Consider the following 13685-nt stretch of genomic DNA (forward strand, 5'->3'; position numbering starts at 1 on the left):
TAAATTTGCAAATACCTCATTCAATGAAGACTTTGTTCCAACTTGCATCAAACAGGCCAAGATTTCTCTGTTGCAGAATAAAAACTCTCTTGACCCCAGTGACCCCTCCAACTACAGGCCCATAACCAACGTCCCTTTTCTTCTTACAATCTTGGATTGGACCGCCCATATGCAGGTACAGGAGTTCTTGGAGAAACATAACATCCTGGGGCTGAGACAGTCTGGGTTTCACAAGGGGCATAGTACTTAATCTGCCCTACTCGATCTGAAGGCCAACATGATGGAAATTCTGAAGAAGGGTTTTATAGCCCATCTGATGCTTGTGGATCTGTCGGCAGCGTTCAACTTGGCCGTTCACACTATATTGATCTCCAGACTTATATTCAATCCACTTGCTTACCATTTCTATGCCCCCTTCCAGCTATCACATAACCCCAAAAGTCTTTTCCAAGCTGTCCGTCAAGGTGCTGTCCTCAAACTAACGAAGTGTACACAAACATCTACAACACCTGCCCATCCTTTTTCAACCTACAAAAACAGCCCCATATTATCTTTTTACCACTCCCCCACCCTTCCCAGCCCCTCATTCCACCACCAAATGACCCAACATGTGTTTTCCAGATTTTTTCCCCACTGCACTGACCACGGTCAGCTGCGGCCATCTGTGGATCCAACAAGGTGGGTGTTTACAAAAAATGGACGCACTTCATGTTCTTCACCATCCAATCACCTGGCGTGTCCGCATGTTGGCACCTGGACCAATCGGAGGCCCGTCCAGAAGTGAACGGGGAAGTGAGTCCATGGACAGAAGCTAGATAGTACTTATTTGTTTTTACCTACTTTTTGGTCATTTTAAAAATAGCTACTGGATGGATTTACACTACATTTACAAAAGCACGTTTTTGGGACCAAACCGCCACTCCTACCACATATTTGATGAAAATCCATCCAGTGGTTTGGGCTGTAGGTGTGATCAAAATTTCTTTTCCATTGCATCTATGGGAAAAAAAACACACATTTCGGGACACCCCTATAACATTGCCCCCCTTAAAGAAACCTCACCAAACTTTGCAGGATCATCTGATGGGGCCAAGTACTACTTTTGCAAAGTTTCATGAGGATTAGTCCAGTGCGGGTGAAGTTATAAGCCACCACTTTGCTCCCCCTGGACAAATCCTTACAAAACTTTGCAAAAAAAGTATATGGGCCATCTGAATTGTTTTTGCAAGTTTGGTGAGGTTTCCTCAAGGAGGGGCAAAGTGATAGAGGGTCCCATATTTTTTTGGGTATCGATGTCTGCAGATATCATTTGACTTGGCAATTTACTGGCAAGTTGTGGTGGCTGTGGTCAGTGGCCAGATTCTTGGGTGCATGGCCGTATTATGCTGTGGTGGTTGTGGCCAGTGCCTAGATTCTTGGGTGCATGGCCCATGGCCTAACGTCATCTCTGACTTTTCGGACAAGTGTCTTGTGACCTTGTACTCGTGCGCCATGATGACGTCTCTGCATATGTGCACGCACTTCACGATCAGGTCTGTGCTTCACGGACAGTTCGTAACTGAATTGTCAGCTGATCTACGAAATTTCAAGCTCAAAATGTACCCCTGCACAGCTCCTACACCTATTCTTACTCATTGTCCATTAACAATCTAGTACAGAGAACATACTTGGAAGAATATTAGCAAAACTGCTATTTATCTTAAAAATGGCAACAGCTACTGCCATCCCTCCTCCCCAAGAGCCACCACAATCACCATCAAGCTGGAGGACCTGCACGACAAAAAAGCACAGTAATTCCAAAGACAATGAAGAGGACCAAGAAGATGAGGTAGAGTAACTGCCTACCACTAGCACCCAAGGAGAATCATGGGTGTGGCAGTTCTTTACCACTGTTGGGAATGTACCAAAGGCTAAAGCAACCAAAGTGAAATGCAATGAGTGCAACGTTGTCCTCAGTCACAGACTACCTGGACAGTACTCCAATGGGACCACCTCCATGTGCCGCCACACCCAATCCAACCACCACAATGGTCTCAGAAAGGTTGTTCCTTTCTTAGCAAGTAGTAGGCTGTCTTTCTACACCTCACCTTCCTCAACCAATACTGTAAACACAAAGCCTACGGACACAAAATCCCCCCAGCTACCTTGCAAGCTATAAAAGAGGCTGTTGATACATATCTTTCGAAGACAACAGACCTCTGTCAGGGATGTCATTTGGGGGTCGCCAGAGGTCGCCAGTCTGACCTCTAAGGACACCCTTGCGACCTCTAAAAAAAAAAATATATATATATATATTTTTTTTTTGCAATGCAATGCAAGCTCCTGGGCTGTGGCCAGCAACATGTGGATCTTTAATTCTGGAGTGGCTAGCTTTCTTGTTCAGGCCCCTTAAAAAAAATAAGAAAAATAATAACATGAGTGCCACAAGTCTAACACTTTCAGCACTGACCCTAAATAAGAAAGAATAGGAATGCCAAAAAATGTGTCTTTCTGGAATTCTATACAATAATTGCTAGACTCATTAAAGGTTTATTTGCAGCCCAAGATAGCGGCCTAAGCGAAGCAAGGGCCGATAACGAGGGATCCAGGCTGTTATCCCCCGTTCCAGCCCCTGCAACAGGGGATGAAGGCCATTAGCAATGCGGGTTGCTAAAGCGGTAACCCGGCGTCCTAAAAAAAGAATTTTCCTTCCTACATCGGGATGCCTGCGGCGTCCCACTGTAGGAAGGAACATCTCTTTCCGAGATGGCCACCATGGAAAATGAAAGCAGGACTCTGTTCTGAGCCCCTCTTCCCTTTCCATGGCGGCCTGCAGAAGCGAAGAGAGGACCCTGTGGCCATATTAAGCTTCCACACACCAACTGCCACTTAACAATCTTTTACAATTATTTTCCATCTACATTTCCTTTGCTTATCCAAAGAAATTGTACACAATGCTCATATAAATGCACATATGCATTGTGCAGTGAGAAAAGTGCATAAATAGAAGGGGCAGTACGGATGGGCAAGCGCTCATGAGATCCCAGGAGGGAAATGTCAAGGTATGCCAAGATGGGACGCCACTGGGTAACTACTGGAGCAGAGGAGTCCCATGGGTGGGATGCATCTTAACCATAACATTTCATTAACAAACATATTTCTGTCAATTTAACCCTTTAAGTGCCATGGGTATTTCTCCCCAGTGCCAGAGCCTTTTTTGGTGATTTTGGTATGTGGCCATTCAATGGCTTGTAACTTTTTTGTTACATGAGATATCTCGGCCAAATTTGGCTCCTTTTCTTCCCACATGTAGGCGGTCGTAACGCCACCCAGGAATCCCAGGTTGCTGTAGGGGGGTGAGAGAAAATAAGGAAAATGTGCGAAAATTTTGGGTTTTTTCAAAAAATGCCAATAAAATGATGCACAAAGAAGCCAGTGGTTTTTTCCTTGTAAGAGCTAGGAACAAATGGTTTGCTGTGCTGAGTTCCCCAATGTGTTGGCTTTCAGGAACAGGTTGAGTGGAAATGGAAAAAAATTATTTTGATGGGGATATCAACCGTTTTGTGAGAGGTAGGCGATTTTTGCCATTTTTGCCAATTGGACATGCATGGACGGAATGGAAGAAAAGGGCAGGAAAGCCAAATTGGAGGACAGAAAGGCATATATTTCTGAAAAGTAGACAAAATTCCAAGTTTAGGAAGGGGTGATTTGTATAGGTCAGGCAACAACTAGGTAGGGGAAACTGCCATCGAATGGGGGAAAAGCGGGAAAATGACTGAAAAAAAAGGTATGTGTTGGACATGGTTGGCTTGGTACGGCAATGGCTTCTATGAATTTTGAGAAAAGCAATGCTCCGCTACATTCCCCCGACTCTTGCAGTTAGGAGAGCATACCATTTTTGTAGTGTTTGTACAAAACAAGCAATACCACAAGCCAAACACTGAGCCATGGTACACAGGAGTTTTACGCTCACGGTCTGACCAGACGCACTTAGCATGTGTAAATTGGGAAAACCAATGTGGTGAGGAACGGCAGCCATACATTTTTTGAAAGAGCACAGGCAGACCTTTTCAAGGGTAGGTGACTTGTGCAGGTTACAAAAGTGTATGGTGGCTAAAGCAGCGACTAAATGTAGGTCACATTTGGGAAAAGAAAGGGTTGTGAGACAAAGGGCTCCAGCAAATGGGTCAAAACGTTATGAAAACCACACAAACACAACACATGGCCTACCGTCCCGCGTTCCCACAGGTGTCCCGATGAAAACGGTACCTCACATGTGTGGGTGCACCTACCTGGCCGCCAAGGGGAAAGCCCAAAACACAAGTAACCCCAAGTCTGTTTTCACACCGGAAATGTCACACTCTCCCATCATACAGATATGGGCCTCGGGTGTCCAAGCCACCGAGGAAAACAGGGAACCCCATGCATTTCCGAAAAGAGGACACCCGTGGGAATCCGCAGAGGTATGATATGCCCAAATTGCCCCAGAATTTATTACCCAGACACCCCTGCAAAGTCGGAAATGTGGGGAAAAAAACGCTTTTTCCGTACATTTCGCTCGACGCACCCATCGAAACACGCCCCCAACAACACATGGCCTACCGTCCCGCGTTCCCACAGGTGTCCCGATGAAAACGGTACCTCACATGTGTGGGTGCACCTACCTGGCCGCCAAGGGGAAAGCCTAAAACACAAGTAACCCCAAGTCTGTTTTCACACCGGAAATGTCACACTCTCACATCATACAGATATGGGCCTCGGGTGTCCAAGCCACCAAGGAAAACAGGGAACCCCATGCATTTCCGGAAAGAGGACACCCGTGGGAATCCGCAGAGGTATGATATGCCCAAATCGCCCCAGAATTTATTACCCAGACACCCCCGCAAAGTCCGAAATGTGGGAAAAAATACGCATTTTCCTCACATTTCGCTCGACTCACCCATCGAAACACGCCCCCAACAACACATGGCCTACCGTCCCGCGTTCCCACAGGTGTCCCGATGAAAACGGTACCTCACATGTGTGGGTGCACCTACCTGGCCGCCAAGGGGAAAGCCTAAAACACAAGTAACCCCAAGTCTGTTTTCAGAGGGAAAACTCAGACATTCTGCCGACCGGCACAAGGTACAGATATGGGCCTCGGGTGTCCAAGCCACCGAGGAAAACAGGGAACCCCATGCATTTCCGAAAAGAGGACACCCGTGGGAATCCGCAGAGGTATGATATGCCCAAATTGCCCCAGAATTTATTACCCAGACACCCCTGCAAAGTCCGAAATGTGGGGAAAAAAACGCTTTTTCCGCACATTTCGCTCGACGCACCCATCGAAACACGCCCCCCACAACACATGGCCTACCGTCACGCGTTCCCACAGGTGTCCCGATGAAAACGGTACCTCACATGTGTGGGTGCACCTACCTGGCCGCCAAGGGGAAAGCCTAAAACACAAGTAACCCCAAGTCTGTTTTCACACCGGAAATGTCACACTCTCACATCATACTGATATGGGCCTCGGGTGTCCAAGCCACCAAGGAAAACAGGGAACCCCATGCATTTCCGGAAAGAGGACACCCGTGGGAATCCGCAGAGGTATGATATGCCCAAATCGCCCCAGAATTTATTACCCAGACACCCCCGCAAAGTCCGAAATGTGGGAAAAAATACGCATTTTCCTCACATTTCGCTCGACTCACCCATCGAAACACGCCCCCAACAACACATGGCCTACCGTCCCGCGTTCCCACAGGTGTCCCGATGAAAATGGTACCTCACATGTGTGGGTGCACCTACCTGGCCGCCAAGGGGAAAGCCTAAAACACAAGTAACCCCAAGTCTGTTTTCAGAGGGAAAACTCAGACATTCTGCCGACCGGCACAAGGTACAGATATGGGCCTCGGGTGTCCAAGCCACCGAGGAAAACAGGGAACCCCATGCATTTCCGAAAAGAGGACACCCGTGGGAATCCGCAGAGGTATGATATGCCCAAATTGCCCCAGAATTTATTACCCAGACACCCCTGCAAAGTCCGAAATGTGGGGAAAAAAAACGCTTTTTCTGCACATTTCGCTCGACGCACCCATCGAAACACGCCCCCCACAACACATGGCCTACCGTCACGCGTTCCCACAGGTGTCCCGATGAAAACGGTACCTCACATGTGTGGGTGCACCTACCTGGCCGCCAAGGGGAAAGCCTAAAACACAAGTAACCCCAAGTCTGTTTTCACACCGGAAATGTCACACTCTCACATCATACAGATATGGGCCTCGGGTGTCCAAGCCACCAAGGAAAACAGGGAACCCCATGCATTTCCGGAAAGAGGACACCCGTGGGAATCCGCAGAGGTATGATATGCCCAAATCGCCCCAGAATTTATTACCCAGACACCCCCGCAAAGTCCGAAATGTGGGAAAAAATACGCATTTTCCTCACATTTCGCTCGACTCACCCATCGAAACACGCCCCCAACAACACATGGCCTACCGTCCCGCGTTCCCACAGGTGTCCCGATGAAAACGGTACCTCACATGTGTGGGTGCACCTACCTGGCCGCCAAGGGGAAAGCCTAAAACACAAGTAACCCCAAGTCTGTTTTCAGAGGGAAAACTCAGACATTCTGCCGACCGGCACAAGGTACAGATATGGGCCTCGGGTGTCCAAGCCACCGAGGAAAACAGGGAACCCCATGCATTTCCGAAAAGAGGACACCCGTGGGAATCCGCAGAGGTATGATATGCCCAAATTGCCCCAGAATTTATTACCCAGACACCCCTGCAAAGTCCGAAATGTGGGGAAAAAAACGCTTTTTCTGCACATTTCGCTCGACGCACCCATCGAAACACGCCCCCCACAACACATGGCCTACCGTCACGCGTTCCCACAGGTGTCCCGATGAAAACGGTACCTCACATGTGTGGGTGCACCTACCTGGCCGCCAAGGGGAAAGCCTAAAACACAAGTAACCCCAAGTCTGTTTTCACACCGGAAATGTCACACTCTCACATCATACAGATATGGGCCTCGGGTGTCCAAGCCACCAAGGAAAACAGGGAACCCCATGCATTTCCGGAAAGAGGACACCCGTGGGAATCCGCAGAGGTATGATATGCCCAAATCGCCCCAGAATTTATTACCCAGACACCCCCGCAAAGTCCGAAATGTGGGAAAAAATACGCTTTTTCCTCACATTTCGCTCGACTCACCCATCGAAACACGCCCCCAACAACACATGGCCTACCGTCCCGCGTTCCCACAGGTGTCCCGATGAAAACGGTACCTCACATGTGTGGGTGCACCTACCTGGCCGCCAAGGGGAAAGCCTAAAACACAAGTAACCCCAAGTCTGTTTTCAGAGGGAAAACTCAGACATTCTGCCGACCGGCACAAGGTACAGATATGGGCCTCGGGTGTCCAAGCCACCGAGGAAAACAGGGAACCCCATGCATTTCCGAAAAGAGGACACCCGTGGGAATCCGCAGAGGTATGATATGCCTAAATTGCCCCAGAATTTATTACCCAGACACCCCTGCAAAGTCCGAAATGTGGGGAAAAAAACGCTTTTTCTGCACATTTCGCTCGACGCACCCATCGAAACACGCCCCCAACAACACATGGCCTACCGTCACGCATTCCCACAGGTGTCCCGATGAAAACGGTACCTCACATGTGTGGGTGCACCTACCTGGCCGCCAAGGGGAAAGCCTAAAACACAAGTAACCCCAAGTCTGTTTTCACACCGGAAATGTCACACTCTCACATCATACAGATATGGGCCTTGGGTGTCCAAGCCACCAAGGAAAACAGGGAACCCCATGCATTTCCGGAAAGAGGACACCCGTGGGAATCCGCAGAGGTATGATATGCCCAAATCGCCCCAGAATTTATTACCCAGACACCCCCGCAAAGTCCGAAATGTGGGAAAAAATACGCTTTTTCCTCACATTTCGCTCGACTCACCCATCGAAACACGCCCCCAACAACACATGGCCTACCGTCCCGCGTTCCCACAGGTGTCCCGATGAAAACGGTACCTCACATGTGTGGGTGCACCTACCTGGCCGCCAAGGGGAAAGCCTAAAACACAAGTAACTCCAAGTCTGTTTTCAGAGGGAAAACTCAGACATTCTGCCGACCGGCACAATGTACAGATATGGGCCTCGGGTGTCCAAGGCACCGAGGAAAACAGGGAACCCCATGCATTTCCGAAAAGAGGACACCCGTGGGAATCCGCAGAGGTATGATATGCCCAAATTGCCCCAGAATTTTTTACCCAGACACCCCTGCAAAGTCCGAAATGTGGTGAAAAAAACGCTTTTTCTGCACATTTCGCTCGATGCACCCATCGAAACACGCCCCCAACAACACATGGCCTACCGTCCCGCGTTCCCACAGGTGTCCCGATGAAAACGGTACCTCACATGTGTGGGTGCGCCTACCTGGCCGCCAAGGGGAAAGCCTAAAACACAAGTAACCCCAAGTCTGTTTTCACACCGGAAATGTCACACTCTCACATCATACAGATATGGGCCTCGGGTGTCCAAGCCACCAAGGAAAACAGGGAACCCCATGCATTTCCGGAAAGAGGACATCCGTGGGAATCCGCAGAGGTATGATATGCCCAAATCGCCCCAGAATTTATTACCCAGACACCCCCGCAAAGTCCGAAATGTGGGAAAAAATATGCATTTTCCACACATTTCGCTCGACTCACCCATCGAAACACGCCCCCCACAACACATGGCCTACCGTCCCGCGTTCCCACAGGTGTCCCGATGAAAACGGTACCTCACATGTGTGGGTGCATCTACCTGGCCGCCAAGGGGAAAGCCTAAAACACAAGTAACCCCAAGTCTGTTTTCAGAGGGAAAACTCAGACATTCTGCCGACCGGCACAATGTACAGATATGGGCCTCGGGTGTCCAAGCCACCGAGGAAAACAGGGAAACCCATGCATTTCCGAAAAGAGGACACCCGTGGGAATCCGCAGAGGTATGATATGCCCAAATTGCCCCAGAATTTATTACCCAGACACCCCTGCAAAGTCCGAAATGTGGGGAAAAAAACGCTTTTTCCGCACATTTCGCTCGACGCACCCATCGAAACACGCCCCCCACAACACATGGCCTACCGTCACGCGTTACCACAGGTGTCCCGATGAAAACGGTACCTCACATGTGTGGGTGCACCTACCTGGCCGCCAAGGGGAAAGCCTAAAACACAAGTAACCCCAAGTCTGTTTTCACACCGGAAATGTCACACTCTCACATCATACAGATATGGGCCTCGGGTGTCCAAGCCACCAAGGAAAACAGGGAACCCCATGCATTTCCGGAAAGAGGACACCCGTGGGAATCCGCAGAGGTATGATATGCCCAAATCGCCCCAGAATTTATTACCCAGACACCCCCGCAAAGTCCGAAATGTGGGAAAAAATACGCATTTTCCTCACATTTCGCTCGACTCACCCATCGAAACACGCCCCCAACAACACATGGCCTACCGTCCCGCGTTCCCACAGGTGTCCCGATGAAAACGGTACCTCACATGTGTGGGTGCACCTACCTGGCCGCCAAGGGGAAAGCCTAAAACACAAGTAACCCCAAGTCTGTTTTCAGAGGGAAAACTCAGACATTCTGCCGACCGGCACAAGGTACAGATATGGGCCTCGGGTGTCCAAGCCACCGAGGAAAACAGGGAACCCCATGCATTTCCGAAAAGAGGACACCCGTGGGAATCCGCAGAGGTATGATATGCCCAAATTGCCCCAGAATTTATTACCCAGACACCCCTGCAAAGTCCGAAATGTGGGGAAAAAAACGCTTTTTCCGCACATTTCGCTCGACGCACCCATCGAAACACGCCCCCACAACACATGGCCTACCGTCACGCGTTCCCACAGGTGTCCCGATGAAAACGGTACCTCACATGTGTGGGTGCACCTACCTGGCCGCCAAGGGGAAAGCCTAAAACACAAGTAACCCCAAGTCTGTTTTCACACCGGAAATGTCACACTCTCACATCATACAGATATGGGCCTCGGGTGTCCAAGCCACCAAGGAAAACAGGGAACCCCATGCATTTCCGGAAAGAGGACATCCGTGGGAATCCGCAGAGGTATGATATGCCCAAATCGCCCCAGAATTTATTACCCAGACACCCCCGCAAAGTCCGAAATGTGGGAAAAAATACGCATTTTCCTCACATTTCGCTCGACTCACCCATCGAAACACGCCCCCAACAACACATGGCCTACCGTCCCGCGTTCCCACAGGTGTCCCGATGAAAACGGTACCTCACATGTGTGGGTGCACCTACCTGGCCGCCAAGGGGAAAGCCTAAAACACAAGTAACCCCAAGTCTGTTTTCAGAGGGAAAACTCAGACATTCTGCCGACCGGCACAATGTACAGATATGGGCCTCGGGTGTCCAAGCCACCGAGGAAAACAGGGAACCCCATGCATTTCCGAAAAGAGGACACCCGTGGGAATCCGCAGAGGTATGATATGCCCAAATTGCCCCAGAATTTATTACCCAGACACCCTGCAAAGTCCGAAATGTGGGGAAAAAAACGCTTTTTCTGCACATTTCGCTCGACGCACCCATCGAAACACGCCCCCCACAACACATGGCCTACCGTCCCGCGTTCCCACAGGTGTCCCGATGAAAACGGTACCTCACATGTGTGGGTGCACCTACCTGGCCGCCAAGGGGAAAGCCTAAAACACAAGTAACCCCAAGTCTGTTGTCCATTCTGCCGACCGGCGCAACTTACAGATATGGGCCTCGGGTGTCCAAGCCACCGAGGAAAACAGGGAACCCCATGCATTTTCGAAAAGAGGACACCCGTGGGAATCCGCACAGGTGTGATTTGCGCCCATCGCCCCAGATTTTTTTACCCAGACAGCCCTGCAAAGTCGGAAATGTGGGGAAAAAACCGCTTTTTCCGCACATTTCACTCGCCGCACCCATCGAAACACGCCCCCCACAACACGTGGCCTACCGTCCCGCGTTCCCACAGGTGTCCCGATGAAAACGGTACCTCACATGTGTGGGTGCACCTACCTGGCCGCCAAGGGGAAAGCCTAAAACACAAGTAACCCCAAGTCTGTTGTCAGAGGGAAATCTCAGACATTCTGCCGACCGGCGCAACTTACAGATATGGGCCTCGGGTGTCCAAGCCACCGAGGAAAACAGGGAACCCCATGCATTTTCGAAAAGAGGACACCCGTGGGAATCCGCAGAGGTGTGATTTGCGCCCATCGCCCCAGATTTTTTTACCCAGACAGCCCTGCAAAGTCGGAAATGTGGGGAAAAAAACGCTTTTTCCGCACATTTCGCTCGCCGCACCCATCGAAACGCGCCCCCCACAACACATGGCCTACCGTCCCGCGTTCCCACAGGTGTCCCGATGAAAACGGTACCTCACATGTGTGGGTGCACCTACCTGGCCGCCAAGGGGAAAGCCTAAAACACAAGTAACCCCAAGTCTGTTGTCCATTCTGCCGACCGGCGCAACTTACAGATATGGGCCTCGGGTGTCCAAGCCACCGAGGAAAACAGGGAACCCCATGCATTTTCGAAAAGAGGACACCCGTGGGAATCCGCACAGGTGTGATTTGCGCCCATCGCCCCAGATTTTTTTACCCAGACAGCCCTGCAAAGTCGGAAATGTGGGGAAAAAACCGCTTTTTCCGCACATTTCACTCGCCGCACCCATCGAAACACGCCCCCCACAACACGTGGCCTACCGTCCCGCGTTCCCACAGGTGTCCCGATGAAAACGATACCTCACATGTGTGGGTGCACCTACCTGGCCGCCAAGGGGAAAGCCTAAAACACAAGTAACCCCAAGTCTGTTGTCAGAGGGAAATCTCAGACATTCTGCCGACCGGCGCAACTTACAGATATGGGCCTCGGGTGTCCAAGCCACCGAGGAAAACAGGGAACCCCATGCATTTTCGAAAAGAGGACACCCGTGGGAATCCGCAGAGGTGTGATTTGCGCCCATCGCCCCAGATTTTTTTACCCAGACAGCCCTGCAAAGTCGGAAATGTGGGGAAAAAAACGCTTTTTCCGCACATTTCGCTCGCCGCACCCATCGAAACGCGCCCCCCACAACACATGGCCTACCGTCCCGCGTTCCCACAGGTGTCCCGATGAAAACGGTACCTCACATGTGTGGGTGCACCTACCTGGCCGCCAAGGGGAAAGCCTAAAACACAAGTAACCCCAAGTCTGTTGTCCATTCTGCCGACCGGCGCAACTTACAGATATGGGCCTCGGGTGTCCAAGCCACCGAGGAAAACAGGGAACCCCATGCATTTTCGAAAAGAGGACACCCGTGGGAATCCGCACAGGTGTGATTTGCGCCCATCGCCCCAGATTTTTTTACCCAGACAGCCCTGCAAAGTCGGAAATGTGGGGAAAAAACCGCTTTTTCCGCACATTTCACTCGCCGCACCCATCGAAACACGCCCCCCACAACACGTGGCCTACCGTCCCGCGTTCCCACAGGTGTCCCGATGAAAACGGTACCTCACATGTGTGGGTGCACCTACCTGGCCGCCAAGGGGAAAGCCTAAAACACAAGTAACCCCAAGTCTGTTGTCAGAGGGAAATCTCAGACATTCTGCCGACCGGCGCAACTTACAGATATGGGCCTCGGGTGTCCAAGCCACCGAGGAAAACAGGGAACCCCATGCATTTTCGAAAAGAGGACACCCGTGGGAATCCGCAGAGGTGTGATTTGCGCCCATCGCCCCAGATTTTTTTACCCAGACAGCCCTGCAAAGTCGGAAATGTGGGGAAAAAAACGCTTTTTCCGCACATTTCGCTCGCCGCACCCATCGAAACGCGCCCCCCACAACACATGGCCTACCGTCCCGCGTTCCCACAGGTGTCCCGATGAAAACGGTACCTCACATGTGTGGGTGCACCTACCTGGCCGCCAAGGGGAAAGCCTAAAACACAAGTAACCCCAAGTCTGTTGTCCATTCTGCCGACCGGCGCAACTTACAGATATGGGCCTCGGGTGTCCAAGCCACCGAGGAAAACAGGGAACCCCATGCATTTTCGAAAAGAGGACACCCGTGGGAATCCGCACAGGTGTGATTTGCGCCCATCGGCCCAGATTTTTTTACCCAGACAGCCCTGCAAAGTCGGAAATGTGGGGAAAAAACCGCTTTTTCCGCACATTTCACTCGCCGCACCCATCGAAACACGCCCCCCACAACACGTGGCCTACCGTCCCGCGTTCCCACAGGTGTCCCGATGAAAACGGTACCTCACATGTGTGGGTGCACCTACCTGGCCGCCAAGGGGAAAGCCTAAAACACAAGTAACCCCAAGTCTGTTGTCAGAGGGAAATCTCAGACATTCTGCCGACCGGCGCAACTTACAGATATGGGCCTCGGGTGTCCAAGCCACCGAGGAAAACAGGGAACCCCATGCATTTTCGAAAAGAGGACACCCGTGGGAATCCGCAGAGGTGTGATTTGCGCCCATCGCCCCAGATTTTTTTACCCAGACAGCCCTGCAAAGTCGGAAATGTGGGGAAAAAAACGCTTTTTCCGCACATTTCGCTCGCCGCACCCATCGAAACGCGCCCCCCACAACACATGGCCTACCGTCCCGCGTTCCCACAGGTGTCCCGATGAAAACGGTACCTCACATGTGTGGGTGCACCTACCTGGCCGCCAAGGGGAAAG

Source organism: Ambystoma mexicanum, chromosome 2q (genome assembly GCF_040938575.1).
Source record: "Ambystoma mexicanum isolate Mex_15411 chromosome 2q, UKY_AmexF1_1, whole genome shotgun sequence".
NCBI lineage: Eukaryota > Metazoa > Chordata > Amphibia > Caudata > Ambystomatidae > Ambystoma > Ambystoma mexicanum.